At 37.8% G+C, this 7,232-nt stretch overlaps 1 non-coding gene across 1 annotated transcript; it reads right to left on the bottom strand.

Moving 5' to 3' along the window:
* Positions 1-389: 389 nt before the first annotated feature.
* LOC141682304 (small nucleolar RNA R71) lies at positions 390-496 on the bottom strand. Its single transcript, XR_012559705.1, has one exon. It is a non-coding gene; the product is annotated as a small nucleolar RNA R71 (small nucleolar RNA).
* Between the last annotated feature and the right edge of the window lie 6,736 nt (positions 497-7,232).

Raw genomic sequence — 7,232 nt, 5'->3', positions numbered from 1 at the left:
ATGGGTGATCAAGCGTAAAATCTGAAGGCTTTGATGGACTATTCTCAGCCTAAGATTAATGACATTCATTCAAGCATCATCAGACCAGCCATCAGGCTAACACTTTTGAGATCAAGTCAAGCACGATTCAGATAATACAAAACTCAGTTCAGTTTGGGGGTTCTCCTACTGAAGACCCCAACATACACATCAGGAATTTCATCGAGATATGCGACACTTTCAAGTTTAATGATGTGACTGAAGATGCTATCAAGCTGCGACTCTTCTCATTCTCTCTAAGGGACAAAGCTAAGTGCTGGTTATACTCTCTACCAGCAGGGTCTATCACCACTTGGGAGGATCTTGCTCAAAAGTTTCTCACTAAATTCTTCCCTATGGCGAAGACTGCTGCAATCAAGAATGCTCTTACTCAGTTTGCTCAACAAACAGGAGAATATCTGTGTGAGGCTTGGGATCGATATAAGGAGATGTTAAGGAAGTGCCCACACCATGGCATGCCTGATTGAATGATTATCAACTATTTTTATGATGGATTGGGTGCTACTTCTAGACTCATGCTTGATGCAGCATCAGGAGGAGCCTTGTGGGCTAAAAGCTACGATGAAGCCTATGAACTTATTGAACTGATAGCTGCTAATGAGTAACAGAATCCTTCCCAGAGGCTAACTCAGGGAAAAATCGCAAGAATTCTGGAGTTGGATGCAGCAACTGTTATCGCTGCCCAAATTAAGGTTTTGACGATTAAGGTGGACACTTTGGCTAATTATGGAGTTAATTAAATCACTAGTGTCTGTGAGCTTTGTATTGGTGCCCACAAGACTGATCAGTGCACAATTTCAAGTGAATCAGCTCAGTTTGTGAGCAACTTTCAGCTATCGCAGCAACCAGTGCCAGCCACCTATCATCCCAATAACCGCAATCATCCTAATTTCAGCTGGAACAACACTCTGAATGCTGTTCAACAGCCTTATCAGTAATATCCGGCTAAGCACTACAACCCCCCTTGTTTTCAGCAACCGCAATATGCACCAAGACAACAACTCCAACTGCAACAAGCCAATGAAAAATCTGAATTAGAGGAGTTGAATCTTATGTGCAAGAGTCAAGCCATTTCTATTAATACCTTGGAAAATCAAATTGGGCAAATTGCCAATGCCTTGTTAAATCGTCAGCCTGGTACACTACCTAGTGACACTGAAGTGCCAGGAAAGAGGGAAGCTAAGAAGCAGGTAAAGGCAATCACTTTGAGGTCTGGAAAGGTTGCGAATCCCGAACAAACTCAAGTATTGACTGAAGAAGCTGAGGTTGAGAAAGAAGTAGAGCATCAAGAAGTAGAAGTGGAACCAAGAAAGACTACTGTTGAGGACACTCCTCCTGAGGGTAATACAGGGGAGAAACAGATCTATCCTCCACCGCCTTTTCCTAAGCGGCTACAGAAGAAGAAGCTAGACAAGCAATTTGAGAAGTTTCCAGAGGTTTTCAAGAAACTTCATATCAACATACCTTTCGCTGAGGCTCTTAAGCAGATGCCTAGTTATGCAAAGTTTATGAAAGGTATTCTCTCTCGGAAAGTGAAGCTAGATGATTTAGAGACAGTCACTCTCACGGAGGAATGCAGTGTTGTGCTGCAACAGAAGTTGCCTCCGAAGCTTAAGGATCCAGGAAGCTTCACTATTCCATGTACCATTAGAAAAGTGTCTTTTGACAGATGCTTATGTGACTTAGGAGCTAGCATCAATCTGATGCGTTTGTCAATCTTCAAGCAGTTGGACTTACCTGATCCCAAATCGACTTATATGACCTTGCAGTTAGCCGACCGTTCTATTACATATCTGCAAGGTATTGTGGAGGATGTTTTGGTCAAGGTTGATAAACTCATCTTCCCTGCTGATTTCGTCATTCTTGATTTCGAGGAGGATAGAGATTCCCATAATCTTGGGAAGACCTTTCTTGGCAACTGGCCGAACCTTGATAGATATGCAGAAGGGTGAGCTCATAATGCGAGTTCTGGATCAGGATGTGACTTTTAATGTGTTCAATGCTATGAAATTTCCTTCTGATAATGAGGAGTACTTAAAAGTGGAGTTGGTCGATTCGGTGGTCACATCGGAACTTGATCAATTGCTAAGGTCTGATGCCTTAGAAAAGGCCTTGTTGGGGAATTCGGATAGTGAAGATGACGAAGGTGAAGAACAATTACAGTATTTGAATGCTTCTCCCTGGAAGAGGAAGATAGATATGCCTTTAGAATCTCTTAGAATGGAGGAATTGAACAAAGCTCCTAAACGCCTCAAGCCATCTATTGAGGAAGCTCCCACTCTTGAGATTAAGCCTTTACCTGAGCATTTGAGGTATGCATTTTTAGGTGATGCATCTACTCTGCCTGTTATTATTGCATCTGACCTTTCAGGTAGTGATGAGGGCAAGCTTTTGAGGATTCTGAGAGAGTTTAAATCGAAAATTGGATGGACTGTAGCAGATATCAAAGGAATCAGCCATTCTTACTGCATGCATAAAATTCTGCTATAGGAAGGTAGCAAGCCTACGGTCGAGCAGCAAAGAAGACTTAATCCAATAATGAAGGGTAGTGAAGAAGGAAATTCTTAAGTGGCTAGATGCAGGGATCATCTACCCTATTTTTGACAGTTCATGGGTAAGCCCGGTTCAATGTGTGCCAAAGAAAGGTGGAATTACTGTGGTAGAAAATGAGAAGAATGAGCTTATTCCTACTAGAACAGTCATGGGGTGTAGAGTTTGCATGGACTACAGGAAGCTGAACAAAGCCACTAGAAAGGATCACTTCCCTTAACCCTTCATTGATCAGATGCTCGACAGTTTGGCTGGTCATGAGTATTATTATCTTTTGGATGATTATTCGGGTTATAATCAAATTTTTATTGCTCCAGAAGATCAGGAGAAAACTACCTTCACTTGTCCATCTGGTACTTTCGCCTTCAGACGAGTTTCTTTTGGTCTGTGTGGTGCGCCAGCCATATTTCAGAGATGTATGATGGCCATCTTTTCTGACATGATTGGCCAGAATGTGGAGGTGTTCATGGACGATGTAATAACCCCAATTTTTGGAAATTTTTAAAACTCTAATGAATAGTAACTTTTGCTGACTATGCTGATTAAGGAAAATTATCAGGCCACACTATGTAGGAGTTCTTTTATTGATATTCTGAGATCTTATTAGCACTTAATAGATTATATGAGTGTATGTAAAGATCGTCAGAATTCAAATTCGGATACTTTGATTTTCCCAAAAATCCACTGGATACCGAGAGAATTAGTATAAGGTAACGTTATTAAAAGGATTTCAATTCAAGGATTATAAGAGAGGATCATTAAAGGAATATAAAATATTAAGAAAGGGTTAAGGAAGCCCAAGTAATAAGATCCCGGATATGATCCATCAAACGATCAACAAGATTGAGCGACGAATGAATAATGAAACAAAGGGAAACCAAATAAGGAATTAGAGTGTAAGTTTTGAGAGCATCTTTTGTGAAAGGTTAAAAATGAAAAGCAAAAGGACTAGAGGCATGAGATTGTAATTAGTAAAAGTGAGTGGGAGCAACTAATATAAGCCACACAATTAGTAGATTGTAGTTTCCTTGGTGGCCAACTAAAAACCACATGTTTAGCATATAGGAAGCTAGATATTTAGAAAATAAAACATCACACCAATTAACCAAGGCAAATCAAAGAAGCATTTCATCACCCGAATTTCAAAGCGTGCTCTCGGCCAAAACCAGAGCAGCAACTTCAAACTGCCATATCTCCTTCAATACTCACTCAAATAGTATGTTTTATATCTCTTTGGAAAGTTATTGAGATGGCCTACAACTCTTCTTCACAAGTCTCTTCCAAATAAGCATGGTAAGACCCTCATTTTTACAGTTCTTTCAATCAGACTTTTAGAAACTTCAAAATCTAACTTTTTGTTTTCTTGATTGGTTGTGAGATCCAAGCTTGTATAAGGATTAATCAAGGTTTTAAGGCTTCCTAAAAACTTTTCCCTCACAAATAAAGGTATAAAACTTCTGGACCTTTAAGTACTAAGTTTGTTTGCTTGAATTTTGGGATGGTTTGGATGGATGAGTAGTTGTTTGAATGATTAAGCTTGAATTGAACTTTGATTGTTAAGTAGATTAGTTGATTATGGAGATGGTATAATATTGAATTGGATTTATATTATTGAGCTTGTTTGGCTAATATTAGTAGCCTAGGTTTGAATCTTGAAGTTGTGGATGGATTGTAGTTGGAAGGGATTAATTTGGGGTGGTAAAAATATTGGAAATCGCTAAGTTCTAGCCGTCATAATGCCCGATTTCCTTAACTGTTTCAGTGCTTAACTTTAGGACCCGTGAACACACTATAAGATTCTGACCTTTTCCATGTTTAGATAGTTCATGTTACGAGCTTCGTTTTGATTTGTCCTTCGCCTAAATCCGAGTTACGAGCGATGAGAAACGACCATTTTAAGTAACGGCATTTCGCGAGCGAACCCCGAAACCTCGAGTAACTTTGAGACCATAATTGAGACCTTTAAATGATTAATTGAAACACGAAACAATTATTTAAGGTGTGTTAGGCAGTTGGTAAAGTACTCGCGAAAGAGTTTCCTTAAAATGTTTAATGGTTAATTTTATAAAAATGGTGGAGCCGAGGGTACTCAAGCGACTTATGTAAATCGTTAAGCATATAAGCGACCGTAAGCGACTGTTAGGGTATGAGTGAGTTTTGACTAGTTTCTCAAGCGACTGTGGTCTAATTCTGGCTTATGTTGTTGTTCATAGGTTACCAGACCCACTCTAAGCTTAAGTCTACCCTGGAACACGCAGGCAAGTTTTCTACCCATTATACTGTTGTTGTGATGTAAATATATATATGCATTATCTTGTGATAAGTGCATGATTGTTATTAGAAAATCTTGTGATATATTGGAGCATATCAATATGATATATATATATATATGCATGCTTGTTTCGTAATCTTGATATCTCATGGTTGATTCAATTGATTATAAACTGCATAATACCTATGCTAGAGATAAGCAACACTTGCGTATACCCTTAGTATAGGGGACCCAGAGTTGAACATTTTTTTAAACCGGGAGGCGATGTTCCCGAGTATATTATATATATATATATATAGTTTTCTAAACTATTAATCGAATAAGGTTTATTCAATAGTTTTAAATTATAAGTGAATATTATTTTACGAATATTCATTTAAGATTCTTATTACGATTAAAGACTATTTTAATTATTTGAATAGGGTTTCTACTTATGGAACTTATTCTATTTAAATTAATAAATGAATATTAGTCTGAATATTCATTCGAGGACTTATGACTCCGCTTATTTTATTTAATGAATACTATTCTGAATATTCATTCGAGGACTAATGACTCTACTTATTTTATTAAATAATATTCTTTATTTTCTTAAGGAATAATGTTTCGATATTCTCCAAATATTAGGGAAATGATTGATACTATTAAATCATTCCTTTTTTAAATATTTCCTGCGATTATTTTCAAACTATATCAAAACTATTTTTGAATATTAGAACGGATCCCAAAACTCGTTTTCAAATTAGATCTTCCTTTCAAAGGGGGTTTAAATACTCGCTCAAAAATCTGAGGGATCCGGCTCTGTGATGTATCTTTATATTCGCAACGAAGTTGTTGTTTTGATAAAAGAGTTTTGATTACTTACCCAACACTCGGGAAGTAAAATTCTTGGAATAAGTTAATCCATTAACAGGCATCGCCTGGGAAATATCGGTGAGTTTTCTTTTCCAGCTAGATGCGACTTCTTGGTGGAGTTGTATCAACAAGTTTCTACTTGGGGAAAGGGGAGACGAGTTTTACATTTCAGAGTCATGGATTTCATCTGAACTAGGAGCGGCGTAAGTGGTCGAGTGGCGCCGGCCCAGCCTTATTTATTGGCCCAAATGGCCCGGAAGTTCCGCTAAGACGGTCCATTCCTTAGGAGTCCAGTGTTCGGTCGACAAGTAAATCCGACTGTTCTCCTCTACATGTAGAAAATTATGGGGTTGCACTACTGCGACTGATCATCGTGAGTGGTCTTCCTGGCGCGGCTAACTCCCGTAATGAGTTCATCATACAGTTGGATATTTCTGCAACACTACCCAGAGCACTTTGATAGAAAGGCTACGGCTGGGCGATTGTTGAGTGTTGGCAGGGTCGAGTTTTCAAAATGATGTTTTCATCAAATGAAGTATCTCGTAACTTCATTTCATTTTAATGATATTTCAAAGATTGAATCTATTCAAATCTTATCATGTAGTCTCATCTATGTGATGAACTTTTGAACTGATTATACCTTAAACGGTGGTAGTTCAAGCAGTATTCGGAAAATATATAGGTATATTGGAGTATCTTGTAATTTCATCTTTTCAACTTATATCTAGTAAATGATTATCTTATGCATGACAAAGATTTTCAGAAAAACGTTGAGACAAGGTTAGATATATGAGATCACCTTGCAATGATATTTTTATACAGTTATAAACTGGAATTCTGTGTATATTATGCATGGCAGAGGATTTCAAAGATTTTGAAAATATATATATATATATATATATATATATATATATATATATATATATATACTGAATGTTTTGCGACTTCGTCGCGTTAAGATATCAAACTTGGTTCTTGTTTGCTTGACCAAGACTTTCATGAGTACTATGAGGATGCTCATATACTGTTAATTACTATACATGTTATTTTGGTGGACTTGTTGCTCACCCTTGATTTCTTCTTTCATCACACAACAATAGCTAGACAAGATGAACAGGACCAAGCTCCCAATTCACGAGCGGGTAGGAAACGTTCCGCAGTTTCATGTAGGCGTTGATGTTGTTGTAGCTAAGGTAGAAACTACCAATAGGCTAGGCTTTCAACTTTTGATGTACCAGACTTATGTATATTTATGAATTGCAATCATGGCAAAGAATATGTAAATTTATTCAGAAACCCTTTGAGGTGTAACGACTTATAATTGTGGAATAAAATGACTTGTATTATTTTGGTATTCATCTCTGAGACTATAACTTGTGGTGTGTGTGTATATTGTGGGGTCACAGTACGCAGTAATTGGTTGTTTATTTAGATTAAGTGTTGTTAAGGGAAATGGAACTCGTGACAACCCAGATCCTCGACCCCGGATTTAGGGGTGTTACAAATGACTTCTCAG

This window comes from Apium graveolens, chromosome 8 (assembly GCF_009905375.1).
Source record: "Apium graveolens cultivar Ventura chromosome 8, ASM990537v1, whole genome shotgun sequence".
NCBI lineage: Eukaryota > Viridiplantae > Streptophyta > Magnoliopsida > Apiales > Apiaceae > Apium > Apium graveolens.
Note: the sequence above shows the minus strand (reverse complement) of the source record. Positions and strands in the feature narration are given on the sequence as shown.